Source organism: Thalassophryne amazonica, chromosome 18 (genome assembly GCF_902500255.1).
Source record: "Thalassophryne amazonica chromosome 18, fThaAma1.1, whole genome shotgun sequence".
Lineage (NCBI taxonomy): Eukaryota > Metazoa > Chordata > Actinopteri > Batrachoidiformes > Batrachoididae > Thalassophryne > Thalassophryne amazonica.
The window spans coordinates 20,700,994-20,723,512 of NC_047120.1; the positions used below are offsets into that span (position 1 = coordinate 20,700,994).

Sequence of the window (22,519 nt, forward strand, 5' to 3'; positions counted from 1 at the left end):
TTTTATAACAGCTTGCAGTCTCTGAGGCATGGACTTAATGAGTGACAAACAGTACTCTTCATCAATCTGGCTCCAACTTTCTCTGATTGCTGTTGCCAGATCAGCTTTGCAGTTGGAGCCTTGTCATCGACCATTTTCTTCAACTTCCACCAAAGATTTTCAATTGGATTAAGATCCGGACTATTTGCAGGCCATGACATTGACCCTATGTGTCTTTTTTGCAAGGAATGTTTCACAGTTTTTGCTCTAATGGCAAGATGCATTATCATCTTGAAAAATGATTTCATCATCCCCAAACATCCTTTCAATTGATGGGATAAGAAAAGTGTCCAAAATATCAACGTAAACTTGTGCATTTATTGATGATGTAATGACAAGCCATCTCCCAGTGCCTTACCTGACACGCAGCCCCATATCATCAATGACTGTGGAAATTTACAACATGTTCCTCTTCAGGCAGTCATCTTTCTAAATCTCATTGGAACGGCACCAAACAAAAGTTCCAGCATCATCACCTGCCCAATGCGAGATTCGAGATTCATCACTGAATATGACTTCATCCAGTCAAGCCACAGTCCACGATTGCTTTTCCTTAGCCCATTGTAACCTTGTTTTTCTTGCTGTTTAGGTGTTAATGATGGCTTTCGTTTAGCTTTTCTGTATGTAATCCCATTTCCTTTAGGCGGTTTCTTACAGTTTCGGTCACAGACGTTGACTGCAGTTTTCCTCCCATTCGGTCTTCTTTGTTGTTGTTGGTGCATTTTCGATTTGTGAGACATATTGCTTTAAGTTTTCTGTCTTGACGCTGTGATGTCTTCCTTGGTCTACCAGTATGTTGCCTTTAACAACCTTCCCATGTTGTTTGTATTTGGTCCAGAGTTTGACACAGCTGACTGTGAACAGCCAACATCTTTGCAACATTGCGTGATGATTTACCCTCTTTTAAGAGTTTGATAATCCTCTCCTTTGTTTCAACTGACATCTCTCGTGTTGGAGCCATGATTCATGTCAGTCCACTTGGTGCACAGCTCTCCAAGGTGTGATCACTCCTTTTAGATGCAGACTAATGAGCAGATCTGATTTGATGCAGGTGTTAGTTTTGGGATGAAAATTTACAGGGTGATTCCATAATTTTTTCCTCAGAATTGAGTGAGTCCATATTTTTTTCCCTCTGCTTGGTCTAAAAAAGTAACTGTTACTGACTGCCACAGTTTTTTTCCTCGATTTCTTATAGTGGTTCTTAAAGCCAGAAAGTTGCCATTTGAAAATGACTTAGTTTGTGTCATGTCTGTGATCTGCTTTTTTTCTACAAAATGAAAACAACTGAATGAACATCCTCCGGGGCCGGGGATTCCATAATTTTTTGCCAGGGTTGTACAATCTGTCATTGCTTTCCTCCTATGAAGTGCCTCCCTTGGGTTTCTGCTGTGCTTCATTTATTTTTAGCATGCACAAGCACCATGAGTACCAGTTATGGTGCATGCTGGGTTATATCTGAGCAGGCAGAGCGCAGGCGGCCGCTGCTGCCCTTCCCCCTGGTGCGCACCTCTGTCTCTGTTTACAAACAGGCAGCTAACGTTAGCTAGCTCTGCACCATGACTGAAGGAGGCGAAGCCTGCACTGAACTTTTCTCTCCGTTTAAAAGGACCGAGTTGGCTTTTCGTTTATTTCCAGGAATAGCCCTTCAAGCCAAAAACGGTGGCAACAAACGTACCGTAGCTATGGCCTGTGTCGACATGGAACGATTCAAGATACCCGCAAAGGATTACATAGAAGGAGTAAACTTTATCCGTCTTTGAAACCACTGAGAAGTACAAGCAGTGGACTCGAGTTGTCCCTTGTGGTCGACCAAATTTCTCCCATAAACATGTCAAGAAGGACAAATGCATCTATTCCAAGCACTTTGTTGGTGAAGCTGGGCCAAGTATTGAGCATCCGGAGTTCCGGACGGTTATTTCAGCCACGTTTCTCCCTAAGCAAGTAACTCATGTTTCCCACGGGGCAGATGCTACATGTCTAAAAGAGTACAGTAAACTATTATTTTGGTATTTTCTCTAAAGTTATCAGGGTATAGTACTCATAGCGGTAGACACCTGCGTCAATTAGAGCACCTGAATCACGTGTGCTTCATATACAAATAGCCATAATGTTGTTAAAGCACATTTTAAAGCTTACATAGTACCACAAAACCGTAAAACCGCTGTATTTTTGCCCATGGTTATCATACATCCAAATCTCATACCGGCCCATGCATACTAACAACAAGTATTTTAACTAGACATCGGTCTGGCAGGAGAAAATATCACACTAGAGAATAAGTTGAAGAGTTAATGGTCTGTGTCCATGGATAACACAGGCAGAGGCCAGAAACATATACCTGTTTATCAACCAAATGTCACGGCAAAATTGACAAGAAGAACCAAAACCACTCATGGAAGGAAATAGTGTCTCCCTTCTTCCTCCGTTGTGACTTTGCCAACATGTGCAGCTTCCGGCATATTCCACCTATTTCTTGACGAAACAAATTTAAATTCTATGAGCCGTGCTCAGTAAATTGCCCAGAATTAAAATGGTGACCACACCTCCTTGCCAGGACACAACTCAGTTTGAGTGCAGACTCTAGTTCTCATATATAACTCTTTGGCTCCAACAGTATGATTTGCCACAGTTTACTATTTGTATTGGGGAAAATGACACTATTGAAAATGCCAGTTAAAAACAGTCTAAACCCAAATGTTTATTGATCGTGTACAAACAGACTGAAAAAATCTTCACTTTTGAATGTCTTTCAATATAAAATACTAACTGGTGTAAATGGCCCAGCTCTTTGTTGAAACCATCCTATCAAAGGGCTCGAAGCAATGCTTTAAATACAGAAAAGGCCATTTATTTTAGTCCCATGCGAAGTCAGAAACGATCTCAACTCTTCGTGAACGTAGCTCACGTGGCAACTGTTCAGAAAAAGCCACAAACACACAGTGGCACACTGGAACCACAAAAACAGGACTCTGCGGTTGATTGTTTGGCCTGTTTTTCAGTATCCACCCTGTTGACTGACCGCAATGGCATCCTGTTGTGTCTCTTTTTCATGCAGATATGAGAAACGGAGACTGGCTGATAGTTTAGGCCCCCTGACACGATCATGACTTTGACTCACACACTAGCACAACCTGTGTTGTGCTGGAGAGAAACATGTCTTTAAACGGTGCAGACTGAACGTGAGAGGGGCGCCGTGTGCGTGCTATTGCGTACAGTGAATTTTAAAATGTTTAAAAAAAAAAAAAAAAACAAGATCTTTCACGCACCAATGTCACGCTACGTGGCACGATCTAATCGCCAACATGACGTGCAGCTCGTGAAGTCGAGTAAAGAAGGCGTGAACAGAGCGAGTGGTGACGTCAGCGGATCACATCAAATCAAATCAATTTTATTTATATAGCGCCAAATCACAACAAACAGTCGCCCCAAGGCGCTTTATATTGCAAGGCAAAAGCCATACAATAATTACAGAGAAACCCCAACGGTCAAAACAACCCCCTACGAGCAAGCACTTGGCGACAGTGGGAAGGAAAACTCCCTTTTAACAGGAAGAAACCTCCAGCAGAATCAGGCTCAGGGAGGGGCAGTCTTCTGCTGGGACTGGTTGAGGCTGAGGGGAGAGAATCAGGAAAAAGACATGCTGTGGAAGAGAGCAGAGATCAATCACCAATGATTAAAAGCAGAGTGGTGCATACAGAGCAAAAAGAGGTGAATAAAAGAAACACTGGGTGTATCATGGGAAACCCCCCAGCAGTCTAAGTCTATAGCAGCATAACTAAGGGATGGTTCAGGGTCACCTGATCCAGCCCTAACTATAAGCTTTTTCAAAAAGGAAAGTTTTAAGCTTAATCTTAAAAGTAGAGAGGGTGTCTAGTCTAGCCTAGAAGAAATAAATGCATGAATTAGCTTTTCAGCATCACCCTGAGACAAGACCTTTCTAATTTTAGAGATATTGCGCAAATGCAAAAAAGCAGTCCTACATATTTGCTTAATATGCGCAATGAAGGACATATCCTGATCAAAAAATGACTCCAAGATTTCTCACAGTATTACTGGAGGTCAGAGTAATGCCATCCAGAGTAAGGATCTGGTTAGACACCATGTTTCTAAGATTTGTGGGGCCAAGTACAGTAACTTCAGTTTTATCTGAATTTAAAAGCAGGAAATTAGGAGGTCATCCATGTCTTTCCTTTCATTCCTGCAGTTTAACTAATTGGTGTGTGTCCTCTGGCTTCATGGATAGATAAAGCTGGGTATCATATCGTACAATGAAAATTTAAGGCAATGCTTTCTAATAATACTGCCTAAGGGAAGCATGTATAAAAGTGAATAAAATCGTCCTAGCACAGAACCTTGTGGACTCCATAATTAACCTTAGTCCGTGAAGAAGACTCCCCATTTACATGAACAAATTGTAATCTATTAGATAATATGATTCAAACCACTGCAGCGCAGTGCCTTATTACCTATGGCATGCTCTAATCTCTGTAATAAAATTTTATGGTCAACAGTATCAAAAGCTGCACTGAGGTCTAACAGGACGAGCACAGAGATGAGTCCACTGTCTGAGGCCATAAGAAGATCATTTGTAACCTTCACTAATGCTGTTTCTGTACTATGATGAATTCTGAAATCTGACAAACTCTTCAAATAGACCATTCCTCTGCAGATGATCAGTTAGCTGTTTTACAACTACCCTTTCAAGAATTTTTGAGAGAAAAGGAAGGTTGGAGATTGGCCTATAATTAGCTAAGATAGCTGGGTCAAGTGATGGCTTTTTTAAGTAATGGTTTAATTACTGCCACCTTAAAAGCCTGTGGTACATAGCCAACTAATAAAGATAGATTGATCATATTTAAGATCGAAGCATTAATTAACGGTAGGGCTTCCTTGAGCATTCTGGTAGGAATGGGGTCTAATAGACATGTTGATGGTTTGGAGGAAGTAACTAATGAAAATAACTCAGACAGAACAATCGGAGAGAAAGAGTCTAACCAAATACCAGCAGTACTGAAAGCAGTCGAACATAAAGATATGTCTTTGGGATGGTTATGAATAATTTTTTTCTCATAATAGTTAAAATTTACATGCAAAGAAAGTCATGAAGTCAGTACTAGTTAAAGTTAAAGGAAGACTCGGCTCATAGAGCTCTGACTCTTTGTCAGCCAGTGCTGAAAGTAACCTGGGGTTCTTTATTTTCTTCAATTAGTGATGAATATGTAGTAAGATGTCCTAGCTTTACGGAGGGCTTTTTTAAATAGAGCAACAGACTCTTTTTCCAGGCTAAATGAAGATCTTCTAAATTAGGGAGACGCCATGTCCTCTCCAGTTTACGGGTTATCTGCTTTAAGCTGTGAGTTTGTGGGTTATACCACGAGTCAGGCACTTCTGATTTAAGGCTCTCTTTTTCAGAGGAGCTACAGCATCCAAAGTTGTGCTCATTGGAGGATGTAAAGCTATTGACAAGATAATCTATCTCACTCACAGAGTTTTAGGTAGCTACTCTGCACTGTGTTTGGTATATGGCATTGAAGAACATAAAGAAGGAATCATATCCTTAAACCTAGCTACAGCGCTTTCAGAAAGACCTTCTACTGTAATGCAAACTTATTCCCCACTGCTGGTTAGTCCATGAAAGTAAAATGTAATGTTATTAAGAAATGATCAGACAAAAAGGGGTTTTCAGGGAATACTGTTAAGAGTCTTCAATTCTATGCCGATAGTCAGAACAAGATCTAAAGTGTGGCTAAGGTGGTGGGTGGGCTCATTTACATTTTGAAGCGAAGCCAACTGAGTCGAATAGATTAAATGCAGTGTTGAGGCTGTCAGTTCTCAGCACTATGTGGATGTTAAAGTCACCCACTGTAATTAGCTTATCTGCTCTAAGCACTAAGTCAGACAAAAGGGTCCCAGAAAAATCACAAAGAAAACTCACAGTAACGACCAGGGTGGACGATAGATAATAACAATAAAACTGGTTTTTGGGACTTCCAATTGGATGGACAGACTAGAGTCAAGCTTTCAAATGAATTAAAGCTCTGTCTGGGTCTTTGATTATAATAAGCTGGAGTGGAAGATTGCTGCTACTCCTCCTCCTCCAGCCAGCAGTCAAGGAGAACAGTGCGGGTAAACATGCCACTCCCGGTCCGATTTGGGGAGGGGGCCAGAGAAAACTACAGAGTCCGACATTGTTTTTGCAAAGTTACACACCGATTCAATATTAATTTAGTGACCCCCGATTGGCGTAACCGGGTGGTCATTACTGCCGATGTGAATTACAATCTTACCAAATTTACGCTTAGCCGTAACCAGCAGTTTTCAAATTTCCGCAATGTCGCCTGCTCTGGCCCCCGGAAGACACTATGGTTGCTGGTGTCGCTAACTTCACATTTCTCAAAACAGAGGCGCCAATAACCAGAGTTTGATCCTCGGCGGGTGTGTCGCCGAGTGGGGAAAAACGGTTAGAGATGTGAACGGGTTGGTGGTGTACAGGGGGCTTTGGTTTAGAACTATGCTTCTTACTCACAGTCACCCAGATCGGCCTGCTTTCCCGGCTGCTCGGAATCTGCTGGTGGACAGCTAACGGTGGCTAAGCTACCTTGGTCCACACCAACTACAGGGGCTGGCTAGCTGTAGGATTTTCCAAGGTGCGGAGCCGAGTCTCCGTCGCCCAGCCTGGCCTCCAAGCTACGAACAAGCTACACTTATTACAAGTACCGTTACTGCTAAAGGGGCCGATGAATAACTAAACATTTCACACCCAGCAGAAAAGGCGGGAGAGGACAGGAGAAGCCGCCATGCTAAACCGGGTAGAGCTAATAGCTGCGCTAAGCTAGCGGATTACTAAAAACACACAAAGTGAAGAATGTGAAATAATTTTAGAGGTGATCAGCAGGAGGTGGCTTTAGTTAAGGCACGTGAAGATTACACTGTGAAATAAATCGTTATCTAGTTATCTAGATCAATCTAAACTATGCAGATTAAACAGCTACAGATACAGCAAAACACCGCTGTGCTCCGGAACAGGAAGTAATACATACCGCAGTGAGAGCCAACCACCATTAGAGTGCAGCTCGTCTGAACGATTATAACAAGAAGTTAAATTTTTATAAACATACTTTAACAGAAGAAGGAAAGTACATGCAACTGTTTTAATCAAGCCATGACAATGTAAACATGGCAAATAATTACCATTTTTTAGATGGCCTCCCTATTCTGTTTTTTTTTTTCTGCAGCCTCCTCTGTGATTCAGGAACCGATTAGAGCAGCTTTCAGCGGCCAATTTGCAGAAAAAAAAAAGATTAATTCCGCCACTAAATAATTATTTCCATATACGCAGCGTCCAGCGCAGAGCATGTGGCAGGCGGTGGAAGAAAGAACGGTGTCCAACTGGGAACAGAGGGTGGGGTAGTCACAATGACAGGCGTGCTAGTGCATGAGTCTAAAGTCATGCTTGTGTCAGGGGGCATTTACAAGAAATTGTGATAGCGGAGTACATACCGTTCCTGGGAAATGGAAACTTAATCTTATATAACCTTAGCAAGAGCACGGTGACACATTAACAACTCCTCCTTTTGACATTAGTAGGGGTCCCAAGTCGATACTCGGTATCGCAAATGGAAGCTGATAGGCTATTTTGCGACAATCGGTTACTATCGGATTTGGAAACGGTATCGGGCGGATTCACATTAGTTTTCAGAGTCGTCGCGTTTGAAAAGTGTGGGAGAGCAGTCATGTGTGTAAAGTGTGTACAGGAGTGGACTGTCCCAGACCACCACGCGATGTTGCCGAGGCATGTCAACCAAGATAGTCCCACAACATCCAGAGACTTAAGGTACTCAGGATGGATTTCACCCACCCCAGGAGGCTTGCCACAGAGGAGCTTTCTGACCACCTCGGTGACTTCGACCTGGGTGATGGATAGTCCACCTCTGATTCCCCATTCTCTGCTTCCTCTTCAGAAGATGTGACGGGATTGAGGAGATCCTCGAAGTATTCCTTCCACCACCCAACAAACATCAGTCAGGGTCACAGCTCCCCACCCGCACCGTAGACAGTGTTGGTGTAGAACTGCCTCCGCCTCCCGAGGCGTCAGACGGTTTGCCAGAATTTCTTTGAGGACGACCAATAGTCCTCCTCCATGGCGTCCCCAAACTCCTTCCAGACCTGAGTTTTGCCTCTGCGCCGCACAGGCTGCAGCACGCTTGGCCTGCCGGTACCTGTCAGCTGCCTACGGAGCCCACTTACCAAGAAAGACAAGCAGGACTCCTTCTTCAGCTTGACGGCATCCTTTACTTCCGGCATCCACCCCGGGTTTGGGGACTGCAACCGGACAGGCACCAGAGACCTTGCGACCACAGCTACGAGCGGCCGCATTGACAATGGAGGTGGAGAACATGGTCCACTCTGACTCCATGTCTCCAGCTCCCCCCGTTATCTGGGAGAAGCTCTCCGAAGGTGGGAGTTGAAGACCACTGACAGAGGGTTCCGCCAGCGTTCCCAGCAGACCCTCACAATACGTTTGGGCCTGCCAGGTCTGACCGGCTTCCTCCCTTCCCAGCGGATCCAACTCACCACAGGTGGTGATCGGTCGACAGCTCAGCCCCTCTTCACCTGAGTGTCCGAGACACGTGGCGAAGGTCAGATGTACGACTACAAAGTCGATCACGACCTTCGGCTCAGGGTGTCCTGGTGCAGCATGCACTAATGGACACCCTTGTGCTTGAACATGGTGTTCGTCATGGCAAACTGTGGCCAGCACAGAAGTCCAACAACTGAACACCACTTGGATTCAGATCGGGAGGCCGTGATTCCCGATCACCCTCCTCCAAGTCTCACTGTCGCTGCCCAGTGGGCGTTGAAGTCCCCAGGAGAACAATGGAGTCTCCAGTCGGAGCACCATCTAGTACCCCTCCCAGGGACTCCAAGAAGATCGGGTACTCTGCACTGCCGCTCGGCCATAGGCCGGAAAACAGTGAGACCTGTCCCTAACCCAAGGCGTAGGGACGCGACCCTCTTGTTCACCGGGTGAACTCCATCATATGGCGACTGAGCTGGAGAGCAATGAGCAATGCTACCCCAGCTTAAATCAATCAATCAATTTTTTTTATATAGCGCCAATCACAACAAACAGTTGCCCCAAGGCGCTTTATATTGTAAGGCAAGGCCATACAATAATTATGTAAAACCCCACGGTCAAAACGACCCCTGTGAGCAAGCACTTGGCTACAGTGGGAAGGAAAAAACTCCCTTTTAACAGGAGAAACCTCCAGCAGACCAGGCTCAGGGAGGGGCAGTCTTCTGCTGGACTGGTGGGGCTGAGGGAGAGAACCAGGAAAAAGACATGCTGTGGAGGGGAGCAGAGATCGATCACTAATGATTAAATGCAGAGTGGTGCATACAGAGCAAAAAGAGAAAGAAACAGTGCATCATGGGAACCCCCCAGCAGTCTAGTCTATAGCAGCATAACTAAGGGATGGTTCAGGGTCACCTGATCCAGCCCTAACTATAAGCTTAGTTTAAAACAAGCCTACATTTATTAAAATCTGCTAACAAATAGCGACAATAGAGCGAGAAAAGCAGCACAATTGTCACAATTTCCCCAAATTTCTGCATTTTACATAAGTTTTTTTCCACCCACACATGCATAGGTTCATTGGAAAGAGCTTTCAAAGGGCTTTAAAACAAGCCTACATTTATAATCCGTTAAGAAATAGCAACGCTAGTGCAAAAAAAGCTGTCAGTTTATTATTGATGATCGGCACATCTCCACCCTTAGTAATGGTGCCTTCCTGTCCTGAGCGACGCTAATAGATTGAGGAGCGCACGTCCATTCCAGGTCTATATTTCCATGCCAATATTATTGATGCTCTGTAGGCCTGGTTGATTTCGGTGAGACCCAGACCGCCTTCTTTGAGAGCGATATATTCTGTCCATGATGATTTCTGTACGTGACTTTGTGGAGGGTGAGCATCTTCCTGGTTTTTGTGTCCAACTTATTAAGCTCACACTGTGGCCAGTCGACTATGCCAAACTCATATCAACCACTGCATTGCAAACTGGTTTATGACTGTGATCTTGTCTTTGGTGTCAACTCTGTTTTGCAGCTCTTTTTTAAACAGTTTAGGTATTCTTGTGTTGTTTTCTTTGTCATTTTCTTGTGTTCGATTGGAGGATTTGTTCAATTCCCAATCATTTGTGTAGTGGAGTCTACAGCCAGATCTTCAATCTAGCTCCCTACATCCAACTGTATGTTTTTCTGTTTTTGTCTTTTACCTTTTATTGTGCATTTTGACCATTTATCCAGTCCAAATTCCATAACAATGTCTGTAGAACTTATGGACTGTTTCCATGAGCTGACTGAGTCCCTTTTTGTGTTGGCATTGATTTTCAAATTATCCATGAACAGCAGATGGTTCACAAGTTTTTGATTTTTCCTTCCTCTGCCTCTACTTACAGTAGTGTTCAGATAATAGTGCTATGTACTAAAACGATTAATCCAGTTTTGAGTATATTCTTATTGTTTCATGGGAAACAAGTACCAGTAGATTCAGTAGATTCTCACAAATCCCAAGACCAAGCATTCATGATATGCACACTCTTAAGGCTATGAAATTGGGCTATTAAAAAAAAAAAAAAAAAAATAGAAAAGGGGTGTTCACAATAATAGTAGCATCTGTTGTTGACACTACAAACTCAAAACTATTATGTTCAAACTGCTTTTTTAGCAATCCTGTGAATCACTAAACTAGTATTTAGTTGTATAACCACAGTTTTCATGATTTCTTCACATCTGCGAAGCATTAATTTTGTTGGTTTGGAACCAAGATTTTGCTCATTTACTGGTTTGCTTTGGGTCATTGTCTTGTTGAACACCCATTTCAAGGGCATGTCCTCTTCAGCATAAGGCAACATGACCTCTTCAAGTATTTGACATATCCAAACTGATCCATGATACCTGGTATGCAATATAGGTCCAACACCATAATAGGAGAAACATGCCCATATCATGATGCTTGCACCACCATGCTTCACTGTGAACTGTGGCTTGAATTCAGAGTTTGGGGGTCATCTCACAAACTGTCTGTGGCCCTTGGACCCAAAAGAACAATTTTACTCTCATCAGTCCACAAAATATTCCTCCATTTCTCTTTAGGCCAGTTGATGTGTTCTTTGGCAAATTGTAACCTCTTCTGCACATCTTATTTAACAGAGGGACTTTTCGGGGGATTCTTGCAAATAAATTACCTTCACACAGGCATCTTCTAACTGTCACAGCACTTACAGGTAACTCCAGACTGTCTTTGATCATCCTGGAGCTGATCAATGGATAAGCCTTTGCCATTCTGGTTATCTTCTATCCATTTTGATGGTTGTTTTCCATTTTCTTCCACGCGTCTCTGTTTTTTTTGTCCATTTTAAAGCATTAGAGATCATTGTAGATGAACAGCCTATAATTTTTTGCACCTGCGTATAAGTTTTCCCCTCTCCAATCAACTTTTTAATCAAATTACGCTGTTCTTCTGAACAATGTCTTGAACGTCCCATTTTCCTCAGGCTTTCAAAGAGAAAAGCATGTTCAACAGGTGCTGGCTTCATCCTTAAATAGGGGACACCTGATTCACACCTGTTTGTTCCACAAAATTGACAAACTCACTGACTGAATGCCACACTACTATTATTGTGAACACCCCTTTTCTACTTTGTTTTTTTTTTTTTTTTTTTTTTTTTTACTAATAGCCCAATTTCATAGCCTTAAGAGTGTGCATATGATGAATGCTTGGTCTTGTTGGATTTGTGAGAATCTACTGGTACCTTGTTTCCCATGTAACAGAAATATACTCAAAACCTGGATTAATCTTTTTAGTCACATAGCACTACTATTATTCTGAACACTAGTAAGTCATACCCGATGTCATGGTCCTTCAGGATCTCGTTAAGCAGGTCTATGATTAAACAGAATAAAAGTGGCGAGATGCTGTCTCCTGGAATATCCCTCTCTGAACTCGTATGTCTGGGATTGTTATTTGTCCCTCTGTGTGATTGAGGGTGATGGTGGTGTTCCACTTGTTCATTTGTGCTCTCAGGAAAGATTTTATTTCCTCATTGATGTTGTTCTAAGCACCTCATAATCCAGGAGTGTGGCATGCTGTCAAATGCCTTTTGTAATCAATCCAAGCCATGCTGAGGTTTCTCCTTTTTTTTGCAGTCCTCCATGATAGCTTTGTTTATCAGTAACTGGTCTTTAATTGAATCTTTTCTGGAACAACCTTTCTGTTCACTTTTGCCTTTTTTTTTTCATTTGCCTTGAATTTCCTTTTGTTTTTTATGTGTCTATTCAGGTGGCCCTTTTGTCCAAATTTTTGACCACACTCAGAACAGACAAATGCCTTTGTCTTTTGGTTTTTGTCTTTTTAGTAGAATGCAATGGGCCCCAAACCCTGATGTCTAAAGTTGCACTCTAGGCTCTATAGTTATCCTAACCAGATCTGGCATTGTATCCGAGGGCTCTCTTCAAGATGGTGATCGTTCCCTAATTGCAGACAACTGCACCTCATGTGCACTTGGGTGACCAGGGATTGCCTCAAGGTATTTCTTCAGGTTTCTTCTTCATCAGGCCTGTTGCTCCCACCACAACTGGGATGGATCTGATGTCTTTCAATGACCATGTTGTTCGTAGGTCATTTTTCAGGTCTTGTATTTTGAGATCTTTCCCCTTTCAGCTCGATTCAGACCGTAGTCAGTGGGGACTGCCACATCGATGATTTTGGCTGTTTTCTCTTGCTTGTTCCAGATGACAATATCAGGTTTGATTGCACCTCCTTCCATGTGTCTTCCTGCTGGGATCTCTTTGTCGTAGAAGATCGTAACTTTTCCGTTGGATGAGACTGAATGAATCATCATGTGTTTTCAGGTTGCCCTTTAGTCCAAATCTTTGACCACACTCAGAACAGACAATGCTTTGTCTTTTTTTTTCATTTGCCTTGAATTTCCTTCTACTACAGTGCAGTGGGCCCCAGACACGGGGTCTAAAGCTGCACCCTTAACATTACTGGCTTTGCATCCGAGGGCTTCTCTCAAGATGGTGACCTTTCCTCTCCTCAAATACTGCCTTTGATCTCCTGCCCCACTTGTCAAGTTTGAGTAGGGGAAGCAGTGGAGGATTTTTTTTCTTCTCCCCAATGGACCAATTTACAATGATGCAGTTTCACTGGATTCTTTTAGCTCATTGATGGGTGTTGTTGCTGGGGTCCAGGATCAGAACTATCTGGTGGGATGACACAGCTGATCTGGTGGATGACCCAGCTGAGTGCTGCCTCCCCACAGCACTGGGAGAAGCTGCACCATTTTCTTCATACGCCCTGGTGCCTAGGCACTTTGTGGAGGTTTTAGCTGGGGTTTGTTTCTTTTGAAACATCCTCATACCAAGATCTCTCTTGGCAAACCCCTTCACAGTGGGACCGAGGACACTCGAGGCTTGTGTCCAGTAGGAACTCCAACTATCATGTGTGTGTTCAGGTGGCTCTTTTTTCCAAATCTATGACCACACTCAAAACAGACAAATGGTTTTCCTTCTGTCTGAATTCTAATGTGTTTGTTCGGAGTACCCTACTGTTTTTGTCTTTACTCTGATCAGAACAGCTAAATGGTTTTCTGCTTGCTTGTCTCTCCTTTTGTTGCTTTGAGTTGTTCACATGACCAGATGCTTTTCCATATTTAGAGCCTTTAAATTGTTTTTCATCAGGGTTGCCTGAATGAACAATATTGGTATTTTTTTAGACAGTTAAAATGTGACTGATGTTCTCTGGTCTGTTTCCAATCATCACTGTCATCAGTCTCAGTTCCAGAACTGTCTGAACTCCTACCACTGGTATCTGGTTGTGGTCCTCCATCATCCTCTCCTCTCAGTGTTCTGTGTACAGATGAGCTGCTGGCTACAGGCTCAGCCTCTGTGCTCTCATCCCTTTGGCTTTGATGAAGCTGTGATGACTCTGGTTTTTCATCATCATTTTCACTCTTTACAGGGACGGCAGTGAAAACAACCTTGGTGAGATCTGCCTCCTCCAGCTGCTCTCCCTGCTGACTTATCCACAGCTTCTCTTCTTCTTTAATGTCCTCCTGGTCAACACTCAGATTCCATTCTTGGTGTTCAGGGAGACTTTCTTCTTTAATCACCAACAACGTCTGCACGTCTGCAAAGAAACAATACAATTAATTTAACAATAAGTATTAGAACAACACTCACTAAAATAAAGTATCAGTAGTGAGTCTGACCTGATGACAGTAAGTTATTGCACTGGTGGAACTGATAAAGTGGAAATGTACATCAGCATTTGTTTTAAATTTCACAAATTGTAATTCACGTCCTTGTTTTCCCACAATTGACTATTGCAGTGTTTTATTTTCTGGATTGCTATAACATAGTGTAGGGTGTCTACAGGTGGTACAGAATTACTATTGCTTGAATTTTGATGAAAACCAGGAGGTTTGATCACAGACATTCTGGCTTCCCTTCACTGACTCGAGGACTAGATTTCAAGATTTTGTTAGACATTTCAGGCTCTAAATGGTCATGAACTCAACTATCTTGCTGAACTTGTTCAGCCTTATGTCACCTCGTGCCCTGTGGTCCTTGGATGCAGACTTTCTCTGTGTTTCAAGGGTTAAATAGAAGTCAGCAGGCTTCAGAGCCTTTTTTTTTGCCATGGTTGTATCTTGTGGAACAGGCTGACTGTTGGCATTTGAAATGTGAGACTATTTTTCAAACATATTTTCTGTCGACTGTAATTAGTTCTAAGGTTTTTCATCATCTTTTCATGATTTTTTTCTTTTTGTATTTAATTATTTTCTGTTTTTGTTTTTATTTGGGATATGGGGGGGTCTTTGTTTCATGTACGTCTGCAGCTATGTTCAGCACTTTGTTGAGTTTTTTCCTTCATTTAAATTGCTTTAGAAATGTATTATTATTATTACTTAGGTCAGCACGGTGCATTAGTGGTTTGCAAGGTTGCCTCACAGCAAGAAGGTCATGGGATCGAGTCCCACCTGTGGCCTTTCTGTGTGGAGTTTGCATGTTCTCCCCGTGTTTGTGTGGGTTCTCTCCGGGTGCTGCAGCTTCCTCCCACATCCAAAGACCTGCATGTTAGGTGAACTGAAAACTTTAAATTGACCCTTGGTGTGTGCGAGTGAATGTGTTTGTTTGTCTATATGTGGCCTTGCGACAGATCGTCATCCTGTCCAGGGTGTACCCCGCCTCATGCTCCATGACAGCTGGAATGGGCTCCAGCCCCTCGTGACCCTTAATTGGAGTAAGCGGGTATAGAAGATGGATGATTATTACTACTTACATGGCACTCCAACAGGATGTCAGAAGTCATCAAATATGATATGAACACATCTATAGTGATGTTACAACTCATTAAAAATATATAAGCCAAATATTTTAATTCGTTTGTAATGTTGTTCACAAAAACAAAACCTTAATGGACTGCATTTCTACAGCACTTTTTACCATCTGATACACATGTTCAAAGAGCTTATGGCTGCTTATTCAACATCTAGACGCTGAATAAACTTTTACTTTCAAGCCTTTTTTTCCCAACATATTTTTACTATAACTATTTTATTAAACACTTATTCAATGTTAAAATGCTCCTTTTTTAAAGCTCAATTAATGATCATAACTAACTTTTTTTTTTGTTGTTGAAATTAACAACACAAAGTAGTCTTGCTAGTTATGCTCCAACCAAAGCAGTTATGAGAACTAGAGCCCACACTCCCAATGCTGCCCACTAAACATGAACATCCTTTCATGGACAGTGACATGATGCCTCCTAACCGGACAAAATCTTGAAGTTCCCAGATGTTAATACACTTTCAATGGGGATTCGCAACTGAACACACTCAGAAAAACGCTCGCAATATACGTGTTAAAATGCCATTCTGACCTGGATATCGAGCCAGTAAAATTAATTAACATTAAATCATGTCAGTAAAGTATTAAACTTACTCTGACACCCACACATTCCAAAATATTAGTGTTGAAAGTGACACGGATCTGATCTGTTCCAAGCTGCTGCTGTGTCAGGCACAGCATGGCTCCTAAAACCATTATATATATACACACACACACACACACACATTAAACACAATTATCCTTTATTGACCGAGTTTTATTCATGAAGTCAGTAGTGTGTGTGTGCACATTTCTGTGCGTGGGAGTGACTGTAAATGGCACAGTTGTTATAATCAGGGGTGCACATAACTGGTACTCATTGTGCTTATGTGTGGTAAAAATCATTGATGCACAGCAGACAGCACAGAGAGGAACACGTTTCCTACAACCCCTGGCAAAAATTATGGAATCACCGGCCTCGGAGGATGTTCATTCAGTTGTTTAATTTAATAAAAAATAGCAGATCACAGACATGACACAAAACTAAAGTAATTTCAAATGGGAACTTTCTGGCTTTAAGAAACACTATAAGAAATCAGGGAAAAAAATTGTGGCAGTCAGTAACGGTTACTTTTTCAGACCAAGCAGAGGGAAAAAAATATGGAATCACTCAATTCTGAGGAAAAAAATTATGGAATCATGAAAAACAAAAGAACGCTCCAACACATCACTAGTATTCTGTTGCACCACCTCTGGCTTTTATAACAGCTTGCAGTCTCTGAGGCATGGACTTAATGAGTGACAAACAGTACTCTTCATCAATCTGGCTCCAACTTTCTCTGATTGCTGTTGCCAGATCAGCTTTGCAGGTTGGAGCCTTGTCATCGACCATTTTCTTCAACTTCCACCAAAGATTTTCAATTGGATTAAGATCCGGACTATTTGCAGGCCATGACATTGACCCTATGTGTCTTTTTGCAAGGAATGTTTTCACAGTTTTTGCTCTATGGCAAGATGCATTATCATCTGAAAAATGATTTCATCATCCCCAAACATCCTTTCAATTGATGGGATAAGAAAAGTGTCCAAATATCAACGTAAACTTGTGCATTTATTGATGATGTAATGACAGCCATCTCCCCAGTGCCTTTACCTGACACGCAGCCCCATATCATCAATGACTGTGGAAATTTACATGTTCTCTTCAGGCAGTCATCTTTCTAAATCTCATTGGAACGGCACCAAACAAAAGTTCCAGCATCATCACCTTGCCCAATGCAGATTCGAGATTCATCACTGAATATGACTTTCATCCAGTCATCCACAGTCCACGATTGCTTTTCCTTAGCCCATTGTAACCTTGTTTTTCTTCTGTTTAGGTGTTAATGATGGCTTTCGTTTAGCTTTTCTGTATGTAAATCCCATTTCCTTTAGGCGGTTTCTTACAGTTCGGTCACAGACGTTGACTGCAGTTTCCTCCCATTCGTTCTTCATTTGTTTTGTTGTGCATTTTCGATTTTTGAGACATATTGCTTTAAGTTTTCTGTCTTGACGCTTTGATGTCTTCCTTGGTCTACCAGTATGTTTGCCTTTAACAACCTTCCCATGTTGTTTGTATTTGGTCCAGAGTTTAGACACAGCTGACTGTGAACAGCCAACATCTTTTGCAACATTGCGTGATGATTTACCCTCTTTTAAGAGTTTGATAATCCTCTCCTTTGTTTCAACTGACATCTCTCGTGTTGGAGCCATGATTCATGTCAGTCCACTTGGTGCAACAGCTCTCCAAGGTGTGATCACTCCTTTTTAGATGCAGACTAATGAGCAGATCTGATTTGATGCAGGTGTTAGTTTTGGGGATGAAAATTTACAGGGTGATTCCATAATTTATTCCTCAGAATTGAGTGAGTCCATATTTTTTTCCCTCTGCTTGGTCTAAAAAAGTAACTGTTACTGACTGCCACAGTTTTTTTCCTCGATTTCTTATAGTGGTTCTTAAAGCCAGAAAGTTGCCATTTGAAATGACTTTAGTTTTGTGTCATGTCTGTGATCTGCTTTTTTTCTACAAAATTAAACAACTGAATGAACATCCTCCGGGGCCGGGGATTCCATAATTTTTGCCAGGGGTTGTACAATCTGTCATTGCTTTCCTCCTATGAAGTGCCTCCCTTGTGTTTTCTGCTGTGCTTCATTTATTTTTAGCATGCACAAGCACCATGAGTACCAGTTATGTGCATGCTGGGTTATATCTGAGCAGGCAGAGCGCAGGCGGCCGCTGCTGCCCTTCCCCCTGGTGCGCACCTCTGTCTCTGTTTACAAACAGGCAGCTAACGTTAGCTAGCTCTGCACCATGACTGAAGGAGGCGAAGCCTGCACTGAACTTTTCTCTCCGTTTAAAAGGACCGAGTTGGCTTTTCGTTTTATTTCCACGGAATAGCCCTTCAAGCCAAAAACGGTGGCAACAAAGTACCGTAGCTATGGCCTGTGTCGGACATGGAACGATTCAAGATACCCGCAAAGGATTACATAGAAGGAGTAAACTTTATCCCGTCTTTGAAACCACTGAGAAGTACAAGCAGTGGACTCGAGTTGTCCTTGTGGTCGACCAAATTTCTCCCATAAACATGTCAAGAAGGACAAATGCATCTATTCCAAGCACTTTGTTGGTGAAGCTGGGCCAAGTATTGAGCATCCGGAGTTCCGGACGTTATTTCAGCCACGTTTCTCCCTAAGCAAGTAACTCATGTTTCCCACGGGGCAGATGCTACATGTCTAAAAGAGTACAGTAACTATTATTTTGGTATTTTCTCTAAAGTTATCAGGGTATAGTACTCATAGCGGTAGACACTGCGTCAATTAGAGCACCTGAATCACGTGTGCTTCATATACAAATAGCCATAATGTTGTTAAAGCACATTTTAAAGCTATACATAGTACCACAAAACCGTAAAACCGCTGTATTTTTGCCCATGGTTATCATACCATCCAAATCTCATACCGGCCCATGCATACTAACAACAAGTATTTTAACTAGACATCGGTCTGGCAGGAGAAAATATCAACTAGAGATAAGTGAAGAGTTAATGGTCTGTGTCCATGGATAACACAGGCAGAGGCCAGAAACATATACCTGTTTATCAACCAAATGTCACGGCAAAATTGACAAGAAGAACCAAAACCACTCATGGAAGGAAATATTGTCTCCCTTCTTCCTCCGTTTGTGACTTTGCCAACATGTGCAGCTTTCCGGCATATTCCACCTATTTCTTGACGAAACAAATTTAAATTCTATGAGCCGTGCTCAGTAAATTGCCCAGAATTAAAATGGTGACCACACCTCCTTGCCAGGACACAACTCAGTTTGAGTGCAGACTCTAGTTCTCATATATAACCTCTTTGGCTCCAACAGTATGATTTGCCACAGTTTACTATTTGTATTGGGGGAAAATGACACTATTGAAAATGCCAGTTAAAAACAGTCTAAACCCAAATGTTTATTGATCGTGTACAAACAGACTGAAAAAATCTTTCACTTTTGAATGTCTTTTCAATATAAAAATACTAACTGGTGTAAATGGCCCAGCTCTTTGTTGAAACCATCCTATCAAAGGGCTCAGAAGCAATGCTTTAAATACAGAAAAGGCCATTTATTTTAGTCCCATGCGAAGTCAGAACAGATCTCAACTCTTCGTGAACGTAGCTCACGTGGCAACTGTTCAGAAAAAGCCACAAACACACAGTGGCACACTGGAACACACAAAAACAGGACTCTGCGGTTGATTGTTTGGCCTGTTTTTCAGTATCCACCCTGTTGACTGACCGCAATGGCATCCTGTTGTGTCTCTTTTTCATGCAGATATGAGAAACGGAGACTGGCTGATAGTTTAGGCCCCCTGACACGATCATGACTTTGACTCACACACTAGCACAACCTGTGTTGTGCTGGAGAGGAAACATGTCTTTAACGGGTGCAGACTGAACGTGAGAGGGGCGCCGGTGCGTGCTATTGCGTACAGTGAATTTTAAAATGTTTAAAAAAAAAAAAAAAACAAGATCTTTCACGCACCAATGTCACGCTACGTGGCACGATCTAATCGCCAACATGACGTGCAGCTCGTGAAGTCGAGTAAAGAAGGCGTGAACAGAGCGAGTGGTGACGTCAGCGGATCACATCAAATCAAATCAATTTTATTTATATAGCGCCAAATCACAACAAACAGTCGCCCCAAGGCGCTTTATATTGCAAGGCAAAAGCCATACAATAATTACAGAGAAACCCCAACGGTCAAAACAACCCCCTACGAGCAAGCACTTGGCGACAGTGGGAAGGAAAACTCCCTTTTAACAGGAAGAAACCTCCAGCAGAATCAGGCTCAGGGAGGGGCAGTCTTCTGCTGGGACTGGTTGAGGCTGAGGGGAGAGAATCAGGAAAAAGACATGCTGTGGAAGAGAGCAGAGATCAATCACCAATGATTAAAAGCAGAGTGGTGCATACAGAGCAAAAAGAGGTGAATAAAAAGAAACACTGGGTGTATCATGGGAAACCCCCCAGCAGTCTAAGTCTATAGCAGCATAACTAAGGGATGGTTCAGGGTCACCTGATCCAGCCCTAACTATAAGCTTTTTCAAAAAGGAAAGTTTTAAGCTTAATCTTAAAAGTAGAGAGGGTGTCTAGTCTAGCCTAGAAGAAATAAATGCATGAATTAGCTTTTCAGCATCACCCTGAGACAAGACCTTTCTAATTTTAGAGATATTGCGCAAATGCAAAAAAGCAGTCCTACATATTTGCTTAATATGCGCAATGAAGGACATATCCTGATCAAAAATGACTCCAAGATTTCTCACAGTATTACTGGAGGTCAGAGTAATGCCATCCAGAGTAAGGATCTGGTTAGACACCATGTTTCTAAGATTTGTGGGGCCAAGTACAGTAACTTCAGTTTTATCTGAATTTAAAAGCAGGAAATTAGAGGTCATCCATGTCTTTCCTTTCATTCCTGCAGTTTAACTAATTGGTGTGTGTCCTCTGGCTTCATGGATAGATAAAGCTGGGTATCATATGCGTAACAATGAAAATTTAAGCAATGCTTTCTAATAATACTGCCTAAGGGAAGCATGTATAAAGTGAATAAAATCGGTCCTAGCACAGAACCTTGTGGAACTCCATAATTAACCTTAGTCCATGAAGAAGACTCCCCATTTACATGAACAAATTGTAATCTATTAGATAAATATGATTCAAACCACTGCAGCGCAGTGCCTTTATTACCTATGGCATGCTCTAATCTCTGTAATAAAATTTTATGGTCAACAGTATCAAAAGCTGCACTGAGGTCTAACAGGACGAGCACAGAGATGAGTCCACTGTCTGAGGCCATAAGAAGATCATTTGTAACCTTCACTAATGCTGTTTCTGTACTATGATGAATTCTGAAATCTGACAAACTCTTCAAATAGACCATTCCTCTGCAGATGATCAGTTAGCTGTTTTACAACTACCCTTTCAAGAATTTTTGAGAGAAAAGGAAGGTTGGAGATTGGCCTATAATTAGCTAAGATAGCTGGGTCAAGTGATGGCTTTTTAAGTAATGGTTTAATTACTGCCACCTTAAAAGCCTGTGGTACATAGCCAACTAATAAAGATAGATTGATCATATTTAAGATCGAAGCATTAATTAACGGTAGGGCTTCCTTGAGCATTCTGGTAGGAATGGGGTCTAATAGACATGTTGATGGTTTGGAGGAAGTAACTAATGAAAATAACTCAGACAGAACAATCGGAGAGAAAGAGTCTAACCAAATACCAGCATTACTGAAAGCAGTCGAACATAAAGATATGTCTTTGGGATGGTTATGAATAATTTTTTTCTCTAATAGTTAAAATTTTACATGCAAAGAAAGTCATGAAGTCATTACTAGTTAAAGTTAAAGGAATACTCGGCTCAATAGAGCTCTGACTCTTTGTCAGCCAGTGCTGAAAAGTAACCTGGGGTTCTTATTTTCTTCAATTAGTGATGAATATGTAGTAAGATGTCCTAGCTTTACGGAGGGCTTTTTTAAATAGAGCAACAGACTCTTTTTCCAGGCTAAATGAAGATCTTCTAAATTAGGGAGACGCCATTTCCTCTCCAGTTTACGGGTTATCTGCTTTAAGCTGTGAGTTTGTGGGTTATACCACGGAGTCAGGCACTTCTGATTTAAGGCTCTCTTTTTCAGAGGAGCTACAGCATCCAAAGTTGTGCTCATTGAGGATGTAAAGCTATTGACAAGATAATCTATCTCACTCACAGAGTTTAGGTAGCTACTCTGCACTGTGTTGGTATATGGCATTGAAGAACATAAAGAAGGAATCATATCCTTAAACCTAGCTACAGCGCTTTCAGAAAGACTTCTACTGTAATGAAACTTATTCCCCACTGCTGGGTAGTCCATTAAAGTAAATGTAAATGTTATTAAGAAATGATCAGACAAAAAGGGGTTTTCAGGGAATACTGTTAAGTCTTCAATTTCTATGCCATATGTCAGAACAAGATCTAAAGTGTGGCTAAGGTGGTGGGTGGGCTCATTTACATTTTGAGCGAAGCC

At 42.0% G+C, this 22,519-nt stretch overlaps 1 long non-coding RNA gene across 1 annotated transcript; it reads right to left on the reverse strand.

Annotated features, from left to right (window-relative positions):
* Window positions 1-257: 257 nt before the first annotated feature.
* On the reverse strand, window positions 258-13,856 carry LOC117531217. The gene is made up of 3 exons (XR_004566564.1): window positions 13,652-13,856; window positions 2,121-2,125; window positions 258-269 (listed from the first exon to the last, which is right to left on the reverse strand). It is a non-coding gene; the product is annotated as an uncharacterized LOC117531217 (long non-coding RNA).
* Between the last annotated feature and the right edge of the window lie 8,663 nt (window positions 13,857-22,519).